This window comes from Bos indicus x Bos taurus, chromosome 1 (genome assembly GCF_003369695.1).
Source record: "Bos indicus x Bos taurus breed Angus x Brahman F1 hybrid chromosome 1, Bos_hybrid_MaternalHap_v2.0, whole genome shotgun sequence".
NCBI classification, from domain to species: Eukaryota; Metazoa; Chordata; class Mammalia; order Artiodactyla; family Bovidae; genus Bos; species Bos indicus x Bos taurus.
This window is the reverse complement of record NC_040076.1, coordinates 9,455,488-9,467,886: the sequence shown is the minus strand read 5'-3', so window position 1 is coordinate 9,467,886 and position 12,399 is coordinate 9,455,488. Positions and strand designations below refer to the sequence as shown.

At 39.8% G+C, this 12,399-nt stretch overlaps 1 pseudogene; it reads left to right on the top strand.

The window, feature by feature from the left end:
• Nucleotides 1-7,715: 7,715 nt before the first annotated feature.
• Nucleotides 7,716-7,777, top strand: LOC113899472 (annotated as a pseudogene).
• Nucleotides 7,778-12,399: the final 4,622 nt, after the last annotated feature.

Below are 12,399 nucleotides of genomic sequence, written 5' to 3'. Positions count from 1 at the left end.
AGCTGACCTGGCCTGGCTCTAACAGCTGGGCTATGGTGTTCTGCTAGACACAGGAGTATCACAGGTCACATCAGACAAGACCACACTGCCTGAGATGGAAGAAAACAAGAGCACTTCTTAATCATGTTGGCTTGAACACAGCCAAAATGAAGAACACAGTCCATATATAAATAGACAGATAGTGGGAATTTACTGTATGATGCAGGGAGCTCAAATGTGGGGCCCTGTGACAACCTAGAGGGGTGGAATGGAGTGGGAGGTGGAAGGGGGGTTCAAGAGGGGACATATGTATATCTATGGCTGATTCATGTTGACGTATGGCAGAAACCAACACAATATTGTAGAGCAATTATCCTCCAATTAAATCCAATTAAAAATAAATGAATTTTAAGAAAAGGACACAGTCGAAATTATAAAAACAATCAGACACATCCCTCAGCTATGAAAGTGACTGGTTCTACTTTACCCGGTGTTGCTTCACCCAGCCACATTCCTCCAGTCTCTAGATAAAAAATTTTGTTGAGGTATCCCCATCATAGAGTTGCTGTAATTTTCTGACAGCATTCAATTCAGAGCAAAATTATGCTTTCTTGAACTGTCTCCAAAATCATGTAATGTAAGCCCTACTTCTACAATTCCTACCTCCAACACACTCACTGACGTGCTCTATGGCTCCACCTGGTGTGTGTTCTCCTTCATAACAACAATAGACCCAGTTTTGTTTGACTGCAGCTATCTCCAGTACAGGAGACAGGGATCAAGACCATTCCCATGGAAAAGAAATGCAAAAAAAGCAGAATGGCTGTCTGGGGAGGCCTCACAAATAGCTGTGAAATGAAGAGAAGCAAAAAGCAAAGGAGAAAAGGAAAGATATAAACATCTGAATGCAGAGTTCCAAAAATAGCAAGAAGAGATAAGAAAGCCTTCTTCAGCGATCAATGCAAAGAAATAGAGGAAAACAACAGAATGGAAAAGACTAGGGATCTCTTCAAGAAAATCAGAGATATCAAAGGAACATTTGATGCAAAGATGGGCTTGATAAAGGACAGAAATGGTATGGACCTAACAGAAGCAAAAGATATTAGGAAGAGATGGCAAGAATACACATAAGAACTGTACAAAAAAGATCTTCACGACCCAGATAATCACGATGGTGTGATCACTGACCTAGAGCCAGACATCCTGGAATGTGAAGTCCAGTGGGCCTTAGAAAGCATCACTACGAACAAAGCTAGTGGAGGTGATGGAATTCCAGTGGAGCTATTCCAAATCCTGAAAGATGATGCCATGAAAGTGCTGCACACAATATGCCAGCAAATTTGGAAAACTCAGAAGTGGCCACAGGACTGGAAAAGGTCAGTTTTCATTCTAATCCCAAAGAAAGGCAATGCCAAAGAATGCTCAAACTACCGCACAATTGCACTCATCTCACATGCTAGTAAAGTAATGCTCAAAATTCTCCAAGCCAGGCTTCAGCAATACGTGAACCATGAACTTCCTGATGTTCAAGCTGGTTTTAGAAGAGGCAGAGGAACCAGAGATCAAATTGCCAACATCCGCTGGATCATGGAAAACACAAGAGAGTTCCAGAAAAACATCTATTTCTGCTTTATTGACTATGCCAAAGCCTTTGACTGAGTGGATCACAATAAACTGTGGAAAATTCTGAAAGAGATAGGAATACCAGACCACCTGATCTGCCTCTTGAGAAATTTGTATGCAGGTCAGGAAGCAACAGTTAGAACTGGACATGGAACAACAGACTGGTTCCAAATAGGAAAAGGAGTTCCTCAAGGCTGTATATTGTCGCCCTGTTTATTTAACTTATATGCAGAGTACATCATGAGAAATGCTGGACTGGAAGACACAAGCTGGAATCAAGATTGCTGGGAGAAATATCAATAACCTCAGATGTGCAGATGACACCACCCTTATGGCAGAAAGTGAAGAGGAACTCAAAAGCCTCTTGATGAAAGTGAAACAAGAGAGTGAAAATGTTGGCTTAAAGCTCAACATTCAGAAAACGAAGATCATGGCATCTGTTCCCATCCCTTCATGGGAAATAGATGGGGAAACAGTGGAAACAGTGTCAGACTTTATTTTTCAGGGCTCCAAAATCACTACAGATGGTGACTGCATCACTGACTCGATGGACCTGAGTCTCAGTGAACTCCGGGAGTTGTTGATGGACAGGGAGGCCTGGCGTGCTGCGATTCATGGGGTCGCAAAGAGTCGGACACGACTGAGCGACTGATCTGATCTGATCTCCAGTACTCTTGCCTGGAAAATCCCATGGACGGAGGAGCCTGGTAGGCTCCAGTCCATGGGGTCGCTAAGAGTCGGGCACGACTGAGCGACTTCACTTTCACTTTTCACTATCATGCATTGGAGAAGGAAATGGCAACCCACTCCAGTATTCTTGTCTGGAGAATCCCAGGGACAGAGGAGCCTAGTGGGCTGCTGTCTATGGGGTCGCACAGAGTCGGACATGACTGAAGCGACTTAGCAGGAGCAGCAGCATCAGCATGGCCAGTACTTTTGCCTGAAAAATACCATCGATGGAGACGCCTGGTAGGCTGAAGTCCATGGGGTCGCGAAGAGTCGGACACGACTGAGCGACTTCACTTTCACTGTTCCTTTCATGCATTGGAGAAGGAAATGGCAACCCACTCCAGTATTCTTGCCTGGAGAATCCCAGGGACGGGGGAGCCTGGTGGGCTGCCATCTATGGGGTTGCACAGAGTCAAACACGACTGAAGGGACTTAGCAGCAGCAGCAGCAGCAGCAGCATGGCCCCTGATGGGCTTCCCTTGTGGCTCAGCTGGTAAATAATCCACCTGCAATGTGGAAAACCTGGGTTCGATCCCTGAGTTGGGAAGATCCCCTGGAGAAGGGAAAGGCTACCCACTCCAGTATTCTGGCCTGGAGAATTCCTTGGACTGTACAGTCCATGAGATCGCAAAGAGTGGGACACAACTGAGTGAGTTTCCCTTTCACTTTGATTTTCATGGTCCTGATGAAGCCTTCCTTGGTGGTTTAGACAGTAAATAATCTGCCGGCAATGCAGGAGACGTGGGGCAGGCAGGAGACCTGGGTTTGAACCCTGGGTGGGGAAGATCCTCTGGAGAAAGGAATGGTTCCCCACTCTAGCATTCTTCTCTGGAGAACCCATGGACAGAGGAGCCTGGTAGTCTGCAGTCCATGGGGTTGCAAAGAATTGCAAACAACTGAGGGACTTTCACTTCACAGGGTCCTGTAAACTGCGGCTGGAAGTTGGTGCTCCTTCTTATCTCAGTTTAAATTTTGAGTCTATCTTTGTTTGGAGGTCTGTCTGTTACAGCTGGGCTCCTCACAGGATTGTAAAGGCAGCAGCTGTGTCGGTTTTGTTTGCATTATTTTCACAAAGTTTGTACAAAGCCTGATATTTTATACTCTGTAAGTAAATACTTTGCTGAATGAATGGGGAAGAAAGGAGATCTAAAAATAGAAAAAAAAATCAATGTATCTTACTTTAAAGTTTAAACAAGTGATCCTTTTCACTGCGTAAAACTCCATAAACAAATTGTGACAAGCCTAGAATCAATATCCTTGTTTTATGAAGACTTACCTTAAAAACATAGCCACTACAATGGGATATTGTTTGGCCATAAAAAGGAATGAAGTGCTAATACACACTACAAACTGGATGAATATTGAACACAGTATGAAAGCTGAAGGAAGCCAGTTAGAAAGATCACACAATATATGGTTCTATTTATAAAAAAAATATCCAAGAGACGTATCTATACACAAAGCAGGTCAATGGTTATCTAGGATGGGAGAGCTAGGGGAATTGGAGGCTATAACTAAAAGGTATTTTTTCTTTTGATGGAGTAGTGAAACTATTCTAGAATTAGTTGTGGTCATGGTTGCACAACTCTGTAACCACACTAAAAACCATTGAATTGTATAATTTAAATGGGTGAATTATATGAATATAAGTATTTAAAATACATCTCAATAAAACTGCTACCAAAGAAAATGACCATCAATGTAGCATTGTACATTCTTTAGAGATGATACTTTTGATGATTTTAATGATATGGAAACACTATTAATATAAGGCTATGCAAAATGGCAAAACAGAGAAGTGAATGCACAAGTGAGGTAAGCTATATTTATACACACTGAGAGAGACTGAAAGGAAATTCCCTGAAATGTCAATGCTATTTATAACTAAGTTCAAGTGATTTTTATTTTCCATTGCATAGTTTTCATATTTTCCAAATATTCCATAATGAGAAGATATAGCTTATAATCAGAAAAATATTACAGAAATATTTAGCTAAAATACCGTGATTTTGTCCCAGCACAGCTCAACTGCAAAATAGAAAGAAAGCTTTGGTTTCTTTCAAGGTAAGCATGTCTCACAGAAGACACAGAAAAAAAATATGTATATATATATATATATATATATATAAAATATATGAAGTGTGTCTTTCTTTTAATACATAATGATCATTTTCTCAAGAGAAGAGCCTGCCAGGAATTAACACTATATGATGGCATTTCATGATGGAATCTGAGGCAAAATTGCCCACATAGTCAAAGGCAAAATCTTAATTTTTCATAATGCTTCTTAAGAATATTATGTCCTTGAAGAAAGCAACATAAAATGCTTGTTATTCCACTTATGACTTCCCAGAAATTAAAAAAAAAAACAACAAAACAAAACAGATCCTAAGAAATCCAAATTCTCCTTTAAAACATAGTTTAAGAAAACCTCAAGTGGTGTATAAAAACTCTAAATGTAAAATATATAAAATTTGAGCGAAGAAATTTTGAAAGCTACAATGACATGGTTAGAAGAAGAAAAGATTGATTTATAGAGGTTGAAGCTAGAGAAAATGTGAGATCTGGTGTGAGAAAGGTATAAGAGGAAAGGAAAACTTTCGGTAAATAACTAAAATATTACCATGATATCACAGTATGCCACTGGTTGCTAATGTCATGTAAGAAATAAGTTCTTGTCCTTAAGAAGCTTCATGCCAGATGGGGACATAAACAAACACTCATCCAAAAAATTCCTAAAGGTGCCTCTGGAATGTGATGTGATCATTAGCAAATTCACATTATTAATATGAACAAACATTAAGAATATGCAGCAAAAGAGAGGGAAATAGTAATCCACCTCCTGAAAACCAGGTAATCAGTCAGATTAGGAACAGACCCTAAAGTAAGATATAATGGTTCCTCAGGACCCAGAAATATGTTTCATTCTCCTCTGAAAGTAGATTTAATTGACCCAGATACCTTAATTAATAGGTTTTCTTGTCACACACATTTTCATTCTGTCTGTTCACATTTGCTTCTATGTTTCTGCTTGTTATTGTTCTTCTTCAGTTGCTAAGTCATGTCTGACTCCTTTCGACCCCATGGACTGCAGCACGCCAGGCTTCCCTGTCCTTCACCATCTCCAGGAGTTTGCTCAAATGCATGTCCGTTGAGTCAGTGATGGCATTCGACCATCTCATCTTCTGTCACCCCCTTCTCCTCCTGCTCTCAATCTTTCCCAACATCAGGGTCTTTTCCAATGAGTCAATTCTTTGCATCAGGTGGCCAAAGTATTGGAGCTTCAGCTTCAGCATCAGTCCTTGCAATGAATATTCAGGACTGATTTCCTTTAGGATTAACTGGTTTGATCTCCTTGTAGTCCAAGGGACTCTCAAGAGTCTTCTCCAACACCACAGTTGAAAAGCACCAATTCTTTGGTGCTCAGCCTTCTTTATGGTCCAGCTTTCACATCCATACATGACTACTGGAAAAACGATAGCTTTGACTGTATGGAATTTGTTGACAAAGTGATGTCTCTGTTTTTTAATACACTGCCTAGATTTTTCATAGCTTCCAAGGAGAAAGCGTCTTTCAATTTCCTTTCTCTAGTCACCTTCTGCAGTGATTTTGGAGCCCAACAAAATAAAGTCTGTTACTGTTTCCATTTTTTCCCTATATATTTACCATGAGTTGATGGGATTGAATGCCATGATCTTAGTTTTTTGAATGATGAGTTTGAAGTCGGGTCTTTCATTCTCTTCTTTCACCTTCATCAAGAGACTCTTTAGTTCCCCTGCTTGTTATTACTTGGTTTTAACTCTGGTTTTACCTTGCCTAGATTCTCAGTTTGTTAACTGTTATGGACTGCATGTTCGTGTCTCCCTCAAATTCATATGCTGAAGCCCTAACCTCCAGTGTGATAATAGTTGTACATGGGGTCTTTGGAAGATAATTAGTTGAGAAGGTTATGGGGTGGGACACTCATGATGGAATTAGTGCCCTTATAAGAAGAGACACCAACTTGCTTGCTTGCTGTCTATTTCCAGTCACTTTCTAGATGATTTATTTGATCAGTTTCATAAAATTGCCTTTTGCAGTGCAAAAGTTTTGCAGGCATGTGGCGAGATCACGTTCTTAGAACTTGGTACTTGTTCTATTGTATGACTGAGGTTTTTGAAGTGTCTTGTGTGCAACTGGCAGCAGATGCTTTGGTACTTTTTCAGACTGAAACCATGTTTGTCATGCCCCAAGGTGAAGAACTTTGAGTCTTCATTTAAATGGGAATGCAGGAGCTGGAGAAGATATAATTTATTTCCTAAGAGGCTGATTGTGTTCACCTGTCCTGGGATTTCACACAGTGCTTGCTTTCCAAATTTAAAACTTCAACTATTGTCCCTGGTAAACAAGTTCAGTTCAGTTCAGTCTCTCAGTCATGTCCGACTCTTTGCGACCCCATGAATCACAGCATGCCAGGCCTCCCTGTCCATCACCAACTCCCGGAGTTCACTCAGACTCATGTCCCTTGAGTCAGTGATGCCATTCAGCTATCTCATCCTGTGTTGTCCCCTTCTCCTCCTGCCCCCAATCCCTCCCAGCATCAGAGTCTTTTCCAATGAGTCAACTCTTCGCATGAGGTGGCCAAAGTACTGGAGTTTCAGCTTTAGCATCATTCCTTCAAAAGAAATCCCAGGGCTGATCTCCTTCAGAATGGACTGGTTGGATCTCCTTGCAGTCTAAGGGACTCTCAAGAGTCTTCTCCAACACCACAGTGCAAAAGCATCAATTCTTCGGCGTTCAGCTTTCTTCACAGTCCAATTTTCACATCCATACATGACCACAGGAAAAACCATAGCCTTGACTAGACAGACCTTTGTTGGCAAAGTAATGTCCCTGCTTTTGAATATGCTATCTAGGTTGGTCATAACTTTTCTTCCAAGGAGTAAGCATCTTTTAATTTCATGGCTGCAATCACCATCTGCAGTGATTTTGGAGCCCCCAAAAATAAAGTCTGACACTGTTTCCACTGTTTCCCCATCTATTTCCCATGAAGTGATGGGACCAGATGCCATGATCTTCATTTTCTGAATGTTGAGCTTTAAGCCAACATTTTCACTCTCCACTTTCACTTTCATCAAGAGGCTTTTTAGTTCCTCTTCACTTTCTGTCATAAGGGTGGTATCATCTGCATATCTGAGGTTATTGATACTTCTCTCGGCAGTCTTGATTCCAGCTTGTGCTTCTTCCAGCCCAGCGTTTCTCATGATGTACTCTGCATAGAAGTTAAATAAGCAGGGTGACAATATACAGCCTTGATGTACTCCTTTTCCTATTTGGCACCAGTCTGTTGTTCCATATCCAGTTCTAACTGTTGGTTCCTGACCTGCATGTAGGTTTCTCAAGAGGTAGGTCAGCATGGCCCCTGCGCAAGGATGACACGCAAATTTGTGAAGCATTCCATATTTTTGTTTAATGTCTTATGAGATTTTCATGAACAATCCAAGCATAATTGTTAAGAACACGTGTATTAAGTTCATGTAAGTGGAATAAAAGTTTTATGAATGGAAAAAAAAAAAAAAAAGAGGTAGGTCAGGCAGTCTGGTATTCATCTCTTTCAGAATTTTCAACAGTTTATTGTGATCCACACAGTCAAAGGCTTTGGCATAGTCAATAAAGCAGAAATAGATGTTTTTTCTGGAACTCTTTTGCTTTTTCCATGATCCAGCGGATGTTGGCAATTTGATCTCTGGTTCCTCTGCCTTTTCTAAAACGAGCTTGAACATCTGGTTGTTCACGGTTCAAGTATTGCTGAAGCCTGGCTTGGAGAATTTTGAGCATTATTTTACTAGCATGCGAGATGAGTGCAATTGTGCGGTAGTTTGAGCATTCTTTGGCATTGCCTTTCTTTAGGATTGGAATGAAAACTGACCTTTTCCAGTCCTGTGGCCACTGCTGAGTTTTCCAAATTTTCTGGCATACTGAGTGCAGCACTTTCACAGCATCATCTTTCAGGATTTGAAATAGCTCCACTGGAATTCCATCGCCTCCACTAGCTTTGTTCGTAGTGATGCTTTCTAAGGCCCACTTGACTTCACATTCCAGGATGTCTGGCTCTAGGTGAGTGATCACACCATCATGATTATCTTGGTCTTGAAGATCTTTTTTGTACAGTTCTTTTGTGTATTCTTGCCACCTCTTCTTAATATCTTCTGTTTCTGTTAGGTCCATAACATTTCTGTCCTTTATCAAGCCCATCTTTGCATGAAATGTTCCTTTGGTATCTCTGATTTTCTTGAAGAGATCTCTAGTCTTTCCCATTCTGTTGTTTCCCTGTATTTCTTTGCATTGATTGCTGAGGAAGGCTTTCTTATCTCTCCTTGCTATTCTTTGGAACTCTGCATTCAGATGCTTATATCTTTCCTTTTCTTCTTTGCTTTTCACTTCTCTTCTTTTCACAGCTATTTGTGAGGCCTCCCCAGACAGCCATTTTGCTTTTTTGCATTTCTTTTCCATGGGGCTGGTCTTGATCCCTGTCTCCTGTACAATGTCACAAACCTCAGTCCATAGTTCATCAGGCACTCTATCTATCAGATCTAGTCCCTTAAATCTGTTTCTCACTTCCACTGTATAATCATAAGGGATTTAACAAGAGATGGGCAAGAGTGAACATTGACATTCTAGGAATCAGTGAACTAAAATGAACTGGAATGGGTGAATTTAACTCAGATGACCATTACATTTACTACTGAGGGCAGGAATCCCTTAGAAGAAATGGAGTAGCCATCATGGTCAGCAAAAGAGTCCGAAATGCAGTACTTGGATGCAATCTCAAAAACGACAGAATGATCTCTGTGCGTTTCCAAGGCAAACCATTCAATATCACAGTAATCCAAGTCTATGCCCCAACAAGTAATGCTGAAGAAGCTGAAGTTGAACGGTTCTATGAAGACCTACAAGACCTTTTAGAACTAACACTCAAAAAAGATGTCCTTTTCATTATAGGGGACTGGAATGCAAAAGTAGGAAGTCAAGAAACACCTGGAGTAGCAGGCAAATTTGGCCTTGGAATACAGAATGAAGCAGGGCAAAGACTGTTAGAGTTTTGCCAAGAAAATGCACTGGTCAAATAAACACCCTCTTCTAACAACACAAGAGAGGACTCTATACGTGGACATCACCAGATGGTCAACACCGAAATCAGATTGATTATATTCTTTGCCGCCAAAGATGGAGAAGCTCTATACAGTCAGCAAAAACAAGACCAGGAGCTGACTGTGGCTCAGACCATGAACTCCTTATTGCCAAATTAAGACTTAAATCGAAGAAAGTAGGGAAAACCACTAGACTATTCATGTATGACCTAAATCAAATCCCTTATGATTATGGTAAACAAGAGAGCATAGCAATTAATCCAGTCCTAGATAATTATTAATCTCTTAATCTGTCTGGCATATAGCTTCTACCAAAATCCTGGTGAAAAAAGAGGACATTTTCAGAAGCTAATTTAGGACATAAATTATATGGTCACCTTTCTAAGTAATTTACGTGCAACATTTGGATCAAATTCTGATATGAAGGCTACATATTTCAGTTTCAGTGCTTGAGTATATAATAGATTCACCTTCACTGGACTGTATTCTAATGCACAGCTTTGGACTTCCCAGCCAAGCCACTTAGAACCAGAGCTGGATGTGTTGTAACACTGCTTTCTTGAACATTCTGCATTGTTTCATTCTATAGCTTCAACTTCATATCGCAGGAGAGAATGCACGTAAGCATTAGGGATACCTGAAGCCTTAATATGATTGAGGAATGAATATATTTCTCTCTCTCTCGTGTAAAGAAATTTATGATATAGCAGATTTGCCTGTTCACTCTAAGAGGCATTGTTGTTTAGTTGCTAAGTCGTGTCTGACTCTTTTTGTGGCCCCGTGGACTGTCGCCCACCAGGCTCCTCTGTCCATGAAAGTTTCCAGGCAAGAATACCGAAGTGGGTTGTCATTTCCTCCTCCAGAGGATCTTCCCAACCCAGGGACTGAATTCACATCTCCTGAATTGACAGGCGAATTCTTTACCACTGAGCTATCTAGGAAGCCCATAGTTAGGCTTATATCAATGCTAAGTTAATATCATATATGAAACGAGTCGCCAGTCCAGGTTCGATGCACGATACTGGATGCTTGGGGCTGGTGCACTGGGATGACCCAGAGGGATGGTACGGGGAGGGAGGAGGGAGGAGGGTTCAGGTTGATACATGGCAAAACCAATACAATATTGTAAAGTTAAAAAATAAAATAAAAAATAAAAAAATAAAATTTAAAGAGTAGTGTAATTGCTTTTCTTCTTTTATTTCTGTTTTTTCTTTTTTCAATGTTTTTATTTGTATTATGCTATTCTTTCCCAATAACTTTCTTCAAATGTTTTATTAATAGTGAGAAAACAGAAACATATGAAAAATAATTTGGTTTTTAAAATTTACATCAAAACTGAGAACTGTATGAAGTTAATTTGCTATCTCCTAAAGGTTCAATCCCATATATGCCTCCAAAGAAAGAGAAAGTCGCACCCATCTGACCTGGAAGTATGTAGTGGCTACCCTAATTCTAATCACAGCCATTATCAAATGCTGAAAAATCTTGCTTGTAAGAGACAAAAAATGATTAAGGACTTGTTTCTCTGAATAGTATGTGAGATTTTGGGAAATCTAAAGGCAGTTACAATTGTCAAATAACTGCACACATAAGGGCTTATGAAATTGTATTCAAGTCTACCCAAAGTTTTAACATATACCTTGACACTATTTCTGTGGACTTAGGAGTAGGGTATGGAAAATTCTGGTTTGTTATTTTGTCTAAGTTTTATGTACAAAGGGAGATGAAAAATGGCTTGGTTCACATACTCTTGTCCATTGTTTTTTCTAAATTCTAATATATTTTATATGCTTCATTTGTGATAAAAGAACAAAAGGAAAGCTTTAGTTTCATGCTAAAAAAGGGAATTAGACTTGGATTAGTTTGTAAATAGAGACTTTTTCCTTTTTAATTTTTAACCAGTTTACAATGACTTGCTTCATCCCGTAGAGTTGGTCTAATAATGTTACATTTTTAAAAATCGTCTTTACAACTTGTCATCTTTACATCTTGTCAATTGTAAGATTGTTCATTTTACAATTTCTGATGAAGTTAAATAACTGAAGGAAAGAGCACACGGACAGTTGATCTGACTGCCTTTCTAGAGTCAGGGTCTTTCACTGTGGGGCTTTCCCATATTGGCATATTCATTAGGACTGAGACTTGTAGAAAGCACAGCATAGAGCAAAAAACCTGGGATTATTTGACCACAGGCTGATATAACCAAGAGACAAGCCCTTAGCTTGCAACTTCAGCTCTTGGCTTGACACCTTCCTTCTGCCTTTTCTTTATGCTATTCCTGTATGCTTATTCTTTGTGACAAATCCTGTCCTTGCAAATGAGTGCTGAGCACTTTACAAGAGGAGCCAGCAACCAGCTAGTGAAGTGATTTTTAAATACAAAGCCTGACAATTTATTTTCAGAACCATCAACTAAGCCCCACTCTGTATGACAAAATAACCCTAAGAGAAACTTTTTTCATTATCATTGTCAGACCTTGAAGCTAAGTGTTTAGATTTCTTACAAATGGTCGTCTGTAAAGCTTAAGGCCATATTTAATTTTATTTAGGAAAAATTAATGTGCCATTTCTGGCTCCTAATTATTGAATTTAGACATATGGTTTTAAACTTTGAGACACATCTGAATTTAATTCCTTTAATAGTGTATGTGTGCGCACACAAGCATAAGAAAACTTGGGTGCATTCTCAATAATACAGTAAGACATATGAAAATAGCAAGTTGACTGAAATGAGTGGGGGAACTGTGGGTCCTGATTGCTGTCAAGCTTATCACTGAACAAACCTGAAGAGTTTGTAGAAAGATTCTCACTTAGATGCATAGCTTCCTGTGTTCTTCCTGACATAATTATGCCAATTTATCCAGAAGTCTATCTTCTTCTACTGAGCAATGAATTTCTGGAGCATGTAAAGTGTTCAAAGAGGAAGTGGGAAACCTCCT